The 14,084-nt window shown below is 45.1% G+C and overlaps 1 protein-coding gene across 14 annotated transcripts in view; it reads left to right on the forward strand.

Annotated features, from left to right (window-relative positions):
- GPHN (gephyrin) overlaps nucleotides 1-14,084 on the forward strand; it is a 237,088-nt gene that overhangs the window by 103,622 nt on the left and 119,382 nt on the right. The gene's annotated exons all lie outside the window — the stretch shown is intronic.

Raw genomic sequence — 14,084 nt, forward strand, 5'->3', positions numbered from 1 at the left:
TGTCAGTAGGTTTATGCTGTTTTATCTAAGGGTAGAATAAACTAGTGACAGAGAAGCTAAACAGAATGATATATCACTTACATTGTTCTGTGCAGCTTATTCGGAGATATCCTCCTGAATAACATGGACAATAAGTAGTCCTCTCCATTATGTGCATGAACCCAGTAGTCCTGGATATTCATGAGAAGCAGAAAACTCCGCCCACCAGCTGCTGATTGGCAGTTATCTATCCATGCTGTGTATAGGCAGTCATCTTTCAATCAGCAGCTGGAGGGTCGGGTGAGGGGTGTGGCAAGAATCCTATTCTCCTGCATATTAGGAGAACAGCTAAACAGAATTATGTAACCGATCTGTTCAGCATTTCTGTCACTAGTTTATACTGCCCTCATTTAAGGCAGCATAAACCTAGTGACACATTTCCCTTTAAAGGCCATGGACACCTTTTGAAAAAAATTTTTTTTTCTTGTTTGGACACTAATTTGGCACACAGAGATGCTCTCCTTAAATCCTTAATAAAAATGGTGCTTAGATTCTCTTCTTTAGCACCTGCAATTTGCTGTGTGAGCTCTGTTTTCCTACTATACTTACAGCCTATATGATTCTCCCAAACAAACTACCTTTTATGTGCTTTTCTTTCTTTCTCCAGCTTGGATGAGCTGCCCTCCAAGGTTTCTCCCCCTTCTGTCCACAGTCTTAGCCCATGTGTAACCGACTCTCCTTTCCTGCTGCTATTCCTAACAGAGAGCAGGAAGCTGAATTCCAACATGACCAAGTCTTAACTCTCCCATTGTGGGAAAAGCCACTGTTCTCATTACATGGTCGGCTGGTACCAATGAAATTGATGGGTTTGGCCAACTCGCATATTACACTGTGTGTATGGCCTTCTCTAGCCTAGGAACATAAGGGTGGCCTTCTCTAGCCTAGGAACATAAGGGTGCCCTTCTAAAGGGACGTCCAGTGGTCAGCTACGGGGAACCGGGCAGTAACTTATTAGTTCCCCTGCAACACCTCCACTGGTGAAAAGCGGCATTACATGGCCTGTATAGAGACCAATGGTCTGTCCTAGCAGTGACATAATGACTTCCACAGAAAATCTTTGCAGTAACTTTCCATTCTCCCTAATCGATGGAGGGTCCTGAATACGAGACTCTTATCTGTTAATTTATAATTCTCTTAGAGGTTTCCTGAACCAGACAACCTCTGTAATATAAAGTCCTATGAAAGGCTTTATTAAGTGTTTGAGTTGTTTTCTAGTGTTTTCTATGCTAAAGCTCTGTAAATGCACTGTGTGAGAATCAATGGCATAAGCATCTGCGACAGAGCTCCAGCGAGCGTTACAAGTGTGTACATTACTCGATAATACATGAACATGTGTAAGGACACTTGAAGACACAAGGTACTGAATGCTAAGTCTCAGCTAATAGTCACAGTTGCACGGAAATCCTGAAATATGGCAGATTGCTAATACAAATGTCTGTGCTCGTCTGTGTAATTATACGTAATTACATATATATGTTTATACACACACGTGAATGACATGACGCAAGGCACAGACAATTAAACCTGCAAATGTTCCCGATTTTCTTTTTTTTTCCCCTTTTTAGTCATCTTGTCTAAACATGAAGGAAATCTATATTGACTACTGTTATTAGACATCGGCATCTGTTTGTATGTACATTATGTGTGTAATTACCAGTAATACATATAGGTGTGCTACATTCTGCCTTTATACCGCTTAGGCTTTCTTCCCATCTATAACAGAAGCCATGACCTTATGAGTCTTCTGTTTTCTGACAGATCCAAGTGGCATCCTTTGGGTCCTGTTGAGTTTGTCAGGGTCTCTTTAAGGTTACCATCATTTTGATTGCAACCTCCACAAATCCCCTGACGCAGAAAAATGGTAAATGCTTAGTTGAAAACGGTAATGCCTTCTGCACATCTCCCCATGTCAGGAAATACTGATCAGGAAGTGCTTCAGGAAACATTAGTATTTCCTGACAGTAAAAACTGAAAAACAGAATAAAAAAACCATACTCACCTGCTGTACGCTGCTCTACTCCAGCCTCTTCTTGCCCTTCCTGCTTTTCAACTGCACAGGTGATGTCACTCAGGGTTGGAGGAGAGAGTGACCTTATGTGGCTGGAGGCATATTGCTGCCTCTGGTTACACAAGTGATTGACAGGACGGGGAGCCAATGGCTCCTTGTCCCGTCAATCACACTGTCACATTTAAATGTATACGCTCCTGATAAGCGTACCTGTCACGAAGTATACTGGACCTGGTGCGCAATGCATTCCATTTGCCATCGGAGATTTAGGTGTCCATGGAGACAAACACGTCAGATACCCAAACTTCCTGCAACAAATGGAATGCATGCCACGCCGACATACCTTCCTCTTCAACGCCCAATGCATAATAGGGGGCTATCAGCAGGTTAGATTTGTCTAACCTGCTTATAGTTTCCCTTTTAAGATATGTTGCTGCTGTTATAGTAAAAAACACGCTCCCGTGATGCGGCATCTTCGGGTGCCTTACTCAGCCATTGACTGCGCTTTCCTGCCGCAGCCAGCGATTGCCTGAGCAGCCTAACACTGAGTGGGGGGGACCTGCTATGGCTGTATCCATGCCGGTATCTAACTGCGCACTGACATTACTGCTGAACCGGGGCTACGGTAAGAACTGTAAATAATGATGGAGGAAATGAGCTATTTCAACCTTGCAGATGTTCATGGTCTTCCAGCAGAGACTTAATATATATCACAATAATGTGGTCTCCGGGTGTTTATTTTTATTTCGGATGTGTTTTGAGGATGCTCTTCCCGGCTCTGATTTATAGGTAATGGAGGTGCTCTCTCTCTCTCTCTCTGGTTTGAGGAATTTCTGGGATTTTCATTATTGACATTTTTAAAGTGTCATTTTGCTCAAGGACAAAGTATCGATCAGAATACATAATTATTTCCTCCACCCCGTCTGAAATGGCCTTACTTACTAGAGCTATACCTGGCCTTTCCTAGATGATCTTACAGAATATGGCCAATTTCACCTTCTTACAGCCTGCGCTCTCCCCGATGACATCATTATACCTGCTGATGGAGTGTTATTTTTTTTTTACCTATTAATGTCTTTACATCCCCTAACTTGGTTTGTTAATTTTCTTAGTAATCCCTTCTGTTCTGCCCGTTTATTTGCTTATTGATTCCTTGTGCTACAAGTTTGCATCTATAGCGCCACCCTCCTGTCTTTTTACGCAGTGCCACTTGTCACCCCTTTATAAGAGAGCATAAAGTGCCAGGTCGTAGAGCGGTAAGCCAAACTTCTGTCTCATGGAGGGTTTTCAATCTGCAACTGAGGGTCAGGGTGTTACCGATGTTACCAATTCAAGGCCAGCCAAGATGACAGTTCCCAGCAGCATGGCGTCCGTCATCCACCGTGTTTATCAGTATTTTGCATCTGTTCATTCACTCGCAAACCCACTACTCATGAGGACACTGGCTGCATAGTATTAAACTTGTACTTTAGTAAAGGCTCCTATAGGGTGTCAGGCTAATATTTAGCAGTTGTGCACCATATTGAATCACAACCCTTTGGTAATGCCCATACTGTTAGATCAGACGGGCTGCCCAGCACCTTCTACATGCACCATATAAAGTACTGACACCCTGTGCCATGTTAGTATCACAGAGCAAGGCTGCACCCTGGGAAGCCTATACAAACCCACAAGCTATATCAAGAATCCGTATTGTCCTGTGACTCCTTGCACTGCTGTTTGCACATTTGGATGGCTGGCAGCGCATCTGGACTGGATTTGCTTTTATTTGAAGTGACGACAAAATACTACGAGGGACAAAGTGCAGCCTGCTTTATATATAAAACAAGGTGATACTACCGTGTTTCTGCAGCGTCCCAGCACAGGTGTGCCACTAAGTTCTTTTACACCTGGGCAAAGTAACTCATGTCAGGTTCACACAGTGGGATGAGGTTCAAATGTGTTCTGTGTTTTCCCCACTAGGTGTTACTACTAGGTGTTTTCTTTGTTTTATTATGTGCACAACTGAAGAAAGCATTGGGTTAATTGTTGGATGTTGTGTGTTTCTTTTCTTCCTGTCACAGGTGCAGGCTGTTTTCCCCCCTTTTTCCAACCTATCCTCCTTTTTTTTCTCACACCTCCACCAATCACTGGGAGGTTTAGTGTGGCCCTGAGAAAGAAGTTTAGTCGGTCAGTTCCTGGTTAGTCAGTGAAGAGAGAGCAACACACTGTTCCTGCTGCAGTCAAGTCAGGGCCTGGCTCCCGCTGGGACCCTTTTTAGGAACTTAGAGGCTTCATTTTTTTCATATAAGCAAGCTACCTCAAGTATGCAGTGCTAGTAGCAAGGCAGTGGCCTGTTTCCTGTAAGGCTTTGACCCCAGTGGAACAAAGTGCAGTTAGCCTACGTATTCCACTGCTTAACACACGGCTATCCTGGAAAGGTTGGGGAATTAAGCTTCACCCAGGACAGGGCCTGGGACCTAATACTACCCTGCCAGGACGGGTACTCCGACACTGTAGGGCATTAGGCAGTCAACAAACGAGAGTACGAGTACTCCAGGCTACCGTGACAAGTGTCAAAGTGAGTCTACACCCACCTAGCAGCCACAACAATGACAAGCTAACCCCCACAGGGCCTTAGCAACATCCCCTGGTCACTGCGTTTCTCCAAAAATAAGATTAGGTCTTATATTTTATTTTTTCTGAAAAAAGGGCTAAGGCTTTATTTTGGAGTAGGTGTTATATACTGTAAGATCTCTTGTAGTTAGGCCTTCATACTGTATTCCTCCCTCCCCCTTTACAATACAATGTCCCCTACTGCTCATTTTCTTACCGCTCGTGCTGCCTCTGCAGCTTGTGATGAGCAGGTTGGGGGGGGGGGGGGAGCATAAAAGTAGGGATGGTCCGAAACTGCCGAGGTTCGGGTTCGTATGAACCCGAACGCTCGGCATCAGATTCCTGCTGTCTGTCCGCTCTGTGCAGCGGGTGGATACAGCGGGAGGACCGCCTGGAAAACTGGGATACAGCCTATGGCTATGGCTGTATCCCAGTTTTCCAGGCGGTCCTCCCGCTGTATCCACCCTTTCCACGGAGAGGGCAGACAGCGGGAACCATTGCCGAGAGTTCGGGTTCGTACGAACCCGAACCGAACTCTGTTCGGACCATCCCTACATAAAAGGTCCGCCACTGATTGGCTGATGCTCAGCTCCCAATATCAAGGATCTGGTCAGGGCTTATTTTTGGAGTAGAGCTTATATTTCAAGCCGACGCCAAGAAAACCTGCAAAATGAAGCCATTTTCAGGGTACGTCTCATTTTCAGATAAGCATAGTATGCATTTACCTGTAGTCCAGAGCCACTGCTCCAGTCCTCCCTGCTTTTGTTTTCTTACTTTGATGATGCTTATAGTATAGTGTGTTAGTGTGAAACAAGAAAAGTAGCGTTTATTAGATGAGCCGGACACTCACAGAGGGATCAGCTTACATGCTGCCAATATAAGTCAAGAGGGATTTTTCTGCACTGCTTGATGTCCAGCTTACACTTCTTAGTTTTGCTATATAATGTCCTCCATATTGCTGTTTCATTTTAGGGTGTTCTATAGAAATATAGGGAAACAGGATCCCACCTTCAGTGTGTGCAGCGTATGGGAGATATCATAGAGGATAATCCCCACCTCTAGCTCAGGGAAAGCGAAAACTGCAGAGGGGAAAATTGCTGCAAAATAACCTACATATAGTCAGCAGAAATAGCGCTAACGCTCATGTACACACGCAATCGTTTATACTGAAAAGTTGTATGAAAGTATTGGTAGACTTCAACGAAAACCATTATTTTTGGTTGTGTGATATAAGTTTCCTCTTGTGCCAGACTGCAGGACGTAGTGCCGGTTGTGTATCAGATGCACAGCTAGGACGTTCTTTTTTTCATCTGCTAATGCAAGGTTTGCTCATCTGTACTGTTGTTAATCGGTTTTTGTACACGCTGACAATGGTGGATCTACTGATAAAGACCACCAAATGGATCTCGTCTCACAGAGCATGAAAGCAATTGTAAGTTTATTTAGAAGTGAAGCTTACGAAGTGAATGTTAAAGAAGTGTAGAGATAAGAGACAGGAAAGCAATACGTCACGGCGGAGATCCTTGTAATACAAGTAGAGAGATGGTCCGCCAATATGCTAAAGCTTAGGGCTGTAAAAGGGCAAATTCTGGCTACTTGATGTAATGAAATTATCAAGGATTATGTTGTCTATAGCTGCCCAGTGCCCTCGCTCTGCCTCCCGTCAGGGACCAGTCCCTATCCCAGCCTGTCTAGGACACACGTAATCCGGGGACACGGTAACTTTTTCTACACACTAGAAAAAAACAAATGTGAGTCAATATAAACTGCTTATTAGCAATTCAGTATATGTTCCCACACGGTATTTTCAACCAAAACCAGCAATGGATTGAAAACACAGACAGGCTATGTTCACACACTGTTAAAATTTAGCATTATTTGCCATTGAATGACAACCATCCACTCAAATTCAACAGTGTGTTAACATAGCCTTTCTGTGTTTTCAATCCACTCCTGGTTTTGGTTGAAAATACTGACCAAAATACTGACCAAAAATACTGTGTGGGAACATAGCCTATAGCATAATTTCTTTATCACTGTGTAAATAGTTCGGTTAGCTAAAATGTTATGGTCTATAAAAGAGATGGGGAAAAGTAGTATGTGATGTTTGCAGATTTACTTACTAGTACAAGAGAAGTTTTTACATTTACTTTAAGGCTGGGTTCACACTATGTATATTTGAGGCTGTATTTGGTCCTCATGTCAGGTCCTCATAGCAACCAAAACCAGGAGTGGATTGAAAACACAGAAAGGATCTGTTCACACAATGTTGAAATTGAGTGGATGGCCGCCATATAACAGTAAATAACGGCCATTATTTCAATACCACAGCCGTTGTTTTAAAATAACAGCAAATATTTGCCATTAAATGGCGGCCATCCACTCAATTACAACATTATGTGAACAGATCCTTTCTGTGTTTTCAATCCACTCCTGGTTTTGGTTGCTATACAGCCTCACAAATACAGCCTCAAATATACATAGTGTGAACCCAGCCTAAGGGTGCCTTCACACCTACCGGATCTGCAGCCGATCTCGCGCTGCGGATTTGCAGCAAGATCCGCTGCGGATCCAGTCCCATTCATCCCTATAGAGCACATACTCGCTGCTGGATTGACATCCCGCTGTGAGTATGAGCTTTAGCCCCCTGCTGCCCGCCGCCGAGAGCATACATTACCTGCACGGCGATGCGTGCTGCCGTCCACTGATTGGCTGAGCGGGACCGGAGCCGAGCAGGTAATGTGTGCTCTCGGTGGCGGGCTGCTGGCGTTAAAGCACATACTCACAGCGGGATGCCAATCCCGCTGTGAGTATGTGCTCTATAGGGATGAATGGGACTGGATCTGCAGCGGATCTTGCTGCAAATCCGCAGCGGATCTTGCTGCAAATCCGCAGCGTGAGATCCACTGCGAATTCGGTAGGTGTGAAGGTAACCTAAGGCTAGATTCAGAGAAATCCGCTGAGGGTAATTGCCCATTGACTTTAATGGGCTGACAAACTCGCAGTGGGATTGTCAACCTGCTGCGAGTATGTCAAACTCAGCTCCCTTAACCCCCGCGGCTCAGGAACATACTGTACTGGGTCCCCGCTCCAGCTTTCTTCGAGGGTCCCGGCGTCTCCTGGCGGTCAGCCAATCAGTGCGCTGCATCGGCTAAGTCCTATTAAATTCAAAAACGGCAGACAGCGGGGTGCAGTAATTAAAAAAAAAAAAATAGATTACTTGCCCGTCCTTGTATCTCTGTAGCAACACTCCCGATCCCACTAGGGATGCACGATGCACCGAAAAATCAATACTACTATCAATTTTCGGGGCAAAAAAACGGTTCGGTACCAGGATTTCCTGGTATCGATACTTTGTTAAACTACAAAATAGCGTAGTTTAACAGAGTATAGTGCAGAGAACATGACAGGCGGCTACCTGAGCTCCTGTCATGTTCTCTATGTGCCACCCCTGCAAACACAGACCTGGGACCCCGATCTTCGCGCACCATGCTGCTGCCGCCGGCCGTTCCTGCCTCTCACATCGCCGCGGGGTCCCGGGCCAGTATAGCATTACAGAGCAGCGTCGGCGGCAGGAGAGGGAAGAGAGAGGCTGAGAGCTGCACCGTCCGGGGGAGAAGGCTGGAGGTGGGGGAGGCGAGGAGGAGACCTGACAGGAGGTGGGTGGCTGTGAGGTGGGAGCCGTCAGGACACTCCCGGGCCGGCATCAGCAATGTGGGGGGTGAGCAAAAGGTCGGCCTGGCTGCAACTGGGAAGGGGGAGGGGGGGCGGTAGCCTGCACATTACTCTGCCGCCCGAATCCAGCTGGAATAGTGCAACTACAACCCCCATCATCCCTGATAGCTGAAGTGTATTACATGCCTACAGCCCCCATCATCCCTGATAGCTGAAGTGTGTTACATGCCTACAGCCCCATCATCCCTGATAGCTGAAGTGTGTTACATAACTACAGTTCCCATCATCCCTGATAGCTGAAGTGTGTTACATGCCTACAGCCCCCATCATCCCTGATAGCTGAAGTGTGTTACATGACTACAGCCCCCATCATCCCTGATAGCTGAAGTGTATTACATGCCTACAGCCCCCATCATCCCTGATAGTTGAAGTGTATTACATGACTACAGTTCCCATCATCCCTGATAGTTGAAGTGTATTACATGACTACAGTTCCCATCATCCCTGATAGCTGAAGTGTGTTACATGCCTACAGCCCCCATCATCCCTGATAGCTGAAGTGTGTTACATGACTACAGCCCCCATCATCCCTGATAGCTGAAGTGTGTTACATGACTACAGCCCCCATCATCCCTGATAGTTGAAGTGTATTACATGCCTACAGCCCCCATCATCCCTGATAGCTGAAGTGTATTACATGACTACAGCCCCCATCATCCCTGATAACTGAAGTGTGTTACATGCCTACAGCCCCCATCATCCCTGATAGCTGAAGTGTATTACATGCCTACAGTTCCCATCATCCCTGATAGCTGAAGTGTGTTACATGACTACAGCCCCCATCATCCCTGATAGCTGAAGTGTGTTACATGACTACAGTTCCCATCATCCCTGATAGCTGAAGTGTGTTACATGACTACAGTTCCCATCATCCCTGATAGCTGAAGTGTTACATGCCTACAACTCCCATCATCCCTTGATAGCTGAAGTGTGTGTTACATGTATACAACCCCCATCATCCCTGATAGCTTAAGTGTGTGTTACATGACTACAGTTCCCATCATCCCCCTGATAGCTGAAGTGTTATTGTGCATATTATAAGATTATCACCTTCCTGATGACGCACGGTAAATGGTGCAAGCGGAGAAACCACCAAATTCACTACCACATAAAAACGTGCTACTAAATAAAACTACAGATTGCCCCACAGCCATGCAGGCTAAAAGATAAAAAAGTGTTAGGAGTGAGAATAGGGCAATTTTTTAAAGAACATTTATTTTAAATAAGGCAAACTTTTGTTTTAAAATAATATGGTCTGTACGGGCGCATCTCTATTCTTGTGGGGGTTTTTTTAAATAAAATTTATTAAGTATCGAATTGGCATCGAGCATTGAAAAAAAAAAAGTTGGTATTGGTATCGAACTCAAAATTCTGGTATCGTGACATCACTAGATCCCACTATTGGCCGCCAGCTGTCATTTTCGTGCTGAATTGAGGTACATCATGTACCCAGCTCTTTCAGCTGCAACACCATGGCCTGACTGAAAGACTCCCACCCCAGACACTGATTGGCTGAGCGGCTATCACTCAGCCAGGTATGTGACGTTGCAGCTGGAAGAGCTGCAGGAGGCAGGCTGGTTGTCAGCTGGACCCTCTACAGGGCATGTGGATAGTTAAGTTTATTATGTACCTGCACCCCCCCCCCGCCAAGTCGCTGTCGTTATAACTTTCAAAGTCTAAATCATTATTATTTATTAAAGTCATAATTATAAATTTTTTTTTAATCATGCTGTAAAACAAAGCTATACTTACCAGAAATTCAGGTCCAGTCTACTGAAGCTTTTTAGTCTTGTGCTGGTTGAAAAAAAAAGACTACAGAGCAGAGATTCAAACAGTTTTCCCGCTACTGGCGTGATATTGATATTAATCATGCTGGGCCGGAAACTAATCCATTACTTGCCTTCCCCGTCCATAAGGTCCACAAAATTGTGCACATGTGCATGCGGCCTAAGATTTGTCTAACCTGTAACCTCCCCTTAAAGCTCTACTCTTTTCATATTCCAGTTTGCAGAATTGTCCCATCGTAATCAGGGAAAGTAAGTCATAGTCGCCTACGCTGTGGGGGATCACAAGGAGAGAAGGGGTGGTCCGCTTCCACTTTAATTGTCAAAACAGTTTAGTTATTCTGTTCTAATTTTTTTTTTTTTTTAAGTGTACACAAAAATGTGTTTGATGATGTTTTTGTGTACGTTCGCCTAGCCTTACAAAGGAACGATTTAGCATTGAACCTTGTCTTGCAGTTTTCAGACAAATATATCTCTCCAACAAAACAGATTGTCCTAAAATGTTGCCTTGTGTGTAAAAAAAAGATAAAATCTGCAGCTTATTGAATTTATGCTTTCTGTGTACTTGTGTATGGGGTCAATAGTCAAGACTATATTTAATATGAGTGTAGGTAAACTATTTTACACGATTTTGCTTACAGCGATGAGAGTACGCTCTATACTTTCTGTTGACCCTTCAGCATTGAATGTATGTGGGTTTATACAAAAATGATACAAAATGTTTCTATGAAATGGATATACAAAAGTTCACAGCAAAAAACAATCAAATCTAGACGACCGCGTGTGGGAATGAAAGAAAAAACTGAGGACGTTCAAACATAGAAGAACTAACATATCAGATTTAACCTTTTATAATCCATGCCGAGATTGGGCAATTGGTAGCTTTATACCATAGAAGAGTGGTGGGGGACCTTCCCTGTTGGCTATTTTTTTCATTGGCTAATCGTTCCAGACCTAATATTATTGGGCGTTGGGCACGCGTCACTACATGTAATAGCAATGTGCGCCCAATGGTTGATGATTGTAGTATAAAATAATAAAGTATTAACTTGCCTTACGACGTTCCCCGCTGTCTTCGGGGGCCTTCCCTGGGCTCTTCAGCTCTGGGGTCTTCTGCTCCCTTTTGTTCCGATCTCTGCACTGACAGTCCGCGGCCACTGAGCCAATCACTGGCCAAGACAGGACCGGGGCCAGTGATTGGCTGAGGGCCCGCAGCCTGTCAGTTTAGAGACTTGAACAGAAGGCAGAGCTACAGAGACCAGGGAAGGCCCGAGGACAATGGAGAAGGCCGGGGAACGTGGTAGGGAAGTTAAAGGGGTAGTGCGGCGGTAAAGAATTATTGACAGAATAACACACATTACAAAGTTATACAACTTTGGGCTGCGTTCACACTACGTATATTTCAGTCAGTATATGTATATTTCGGTCAGTATATTTCAGTCAGTATTGCAAACAAAACTAGGAGTGGATTAAAAACCCAGAAAGGATCTGTTCACACAATGTTGAAATTGAGTGGATGGCCGCCATTTAATGGCAAATATTTGCTGTTATTTTAGAACAACGGCTGTTATATTGAAATAATGGCCGTTATTTACTGTTATATGACGGCCATCCACTCAATTTCAACATTGTGTGAGCAGATCCTTTCTGTGTTTTTAATCCACTCCTGGTTTTGGTTGAAATACTGACTGAAATATACGTAGTGTGAACCCAGCCTCATAATGTATGTTATGTCTGTGAATGCCCCCCTTTCCCGTGTCCCACCCCCCCCACCCGTGTACCCGGAAGTGTGGTGCGCTATACATACCTGTCACGTGCCGACTCGTCTCCGATCTTCAGTCTGCAATTCGGACGGCCAGGCCGAATCCCTCCGAGCGTCCTGAGTGCCGGCCGCCCTCTTCAGCGTCATCGGCTGCTCAGCCGCGATTGGCTGAGCACAGTTTGGCTCAGCCAATCGCGGTTGAGCAACTGATGCCGCTGAAGAGGGCGGCCCGCACTCAGGACGCTCGGAGGGATTCGGCCCGGCTGTCCGAAGACGACATTGCAGACTGAAGATCGGAGACGAGTCGGCACGTGACAGGTGAGTATAGCGCATCACACTTCCGGGTACACGGGTGGGGGGGGTGGGACACGGGGAAGGGGGCCATTTACAGACATAACATACATTACAAAGTTGTATAACTTTATAACCTTATTTCATATCATATGTCATGGTGCTTGTTCAAGTAAAAAGTGTCCTTTTATCAACTGCAGATTGTATTAAGTGGGCATGACCTCGCGGTCAGTAGCGCCACATAGCCCCGCCCACAACGGCACAGTTGGCCCCGCCCCCTCGCCGGCCATTGGAACAGGCTGGCCGAAAGGTCTAGACCCCACCCCCTTTATGTCGGCCAACCAATGGGCGTCAAGGGGTGTGCCGTTGTGGGCGGGGTTAAGTGGCGCTAATGCCGCGAGGCCACGCCCACTTAATACAATCTGCAGTTGATAAAAGGACACTTTTTACTTGAACAAGCACCATGACGTATGATATGAAATAAGGTATGAAAAACACTAAATTTACCCTTTACACCTGTGTAGAGATGTCAAAATGCACAAAGGGGGTGACAATGTCACTTTAAGTACCGGCCGCGAGGATCTGGGCACAGACCGGCCGTTCCGTGACCTGGCGGGGGTCACGGAACGGCCGGTCTGATACGCCGTGTGAACATAGCCTTAATAGGAAGCAGCTGCCTGAGATCTGGGGTGACTAAGTTCTGGTCTTCATACTAGGAAATCTTTTCCTAAAGGGAAATTATCTGCAGGTTAAAAGCATTTAACTTACTGATATCTTCCTATAGGGCATGACATACTGAGGATTAAGGTAACTTTCTTACCCTCATCCTCTGCGATGTTTCTGGCACAGTTTATTTCCTATACTAATGAGCATTTTTGCAGACCTGGGGCATGACTACTGCCCCCATTGCGCTGATCTGGCCTCTGCCTGCCCTCCTAATGAATACCAGCAGAGCAGGCAGACCAGGGTGGATCGATGCAGTGAAAGTGGTAGCCCCTCCCCCAGTGCACCAAAACACCTTATTGACATAAAAAATTAACTGCTAATATAACGGAAATGGTGCCAAGGATGAAGGTAATAAGTTTACCTTCATCAGCGCCATGTGTGCTGTATCAGCAAAATGAGATCTATCTAACTTGCTGATAGTTTCCCTTTAGAGTGTTACTGTTATTTTAAAAACTTTAAGGGTGCCTTCACACACACCGGATTCGAAGCAGATTTGATACTGTATTCAGTTATTTAGATCAAATCTACTGCAGATCTGCAGAAAATCCACTGCGATACGTTACTTGTCAAGCTACCCTTAACATGTCATAGAGTCAGAGTACGGAAACGGAAAGGAAGAATTGTTATTTCCTCACTGCAGGACACAGATTTTGTAGAAAGTCTAAAGGCCCGCACTGCAAGTTGGGAGATAAAGCTCACAGGGTGTTCCCCTGGCAGGCAAAAGCCCAGCAATGTTAAGACCCTTCTCCCCTATGCCTGCATGTAAATGACCACCCTGTTTGGATTGATAGGATGAACAGTGTTGGGCTTTTGCAGAGAAGGGAAACACCATGTGTACTTTTTTCCAATAAACCCCCAAAACTTATATCTCAGTGTTCGAGTGATGGATTGAAATAAGAGTGATATGTCTTAAATCAGTGGTAAAAAGTCCTATTGCTGTGTTTTACTTTAGTCAGCAAAACGCTGCTGACAGGTCAACTTTAAAGAGACTCCGTCAGTAGGTTTATGCGGTCCTACCTAAGGGTAACATAAACTAGTGACAGAGTAACTGAACAGAATGATGTATCACTTACATTGTTCTGTGCAGCTGATTGGGAGATAACATGTACAATAAGTAGTCCTCTACATCATAAGCATGAGCCCA

The sequence above is a fragment of the Dendropsophus ebraccatus genome, chromosome 13, assembly GCF_027789765.1.
Source record: "Dendropsophus ebraccatus isolate aDenEbr1 chromosome 13, aDenEbr1.pat, whole genome shotgun sequence".
In the NCBI taxonomy this organism is placed as follows: Eukaryota; Metazoa; Chordata; class Amphibia; order Anura; family Hylidae; genus Dendropsophus; species Dendropsophus ebraccatus.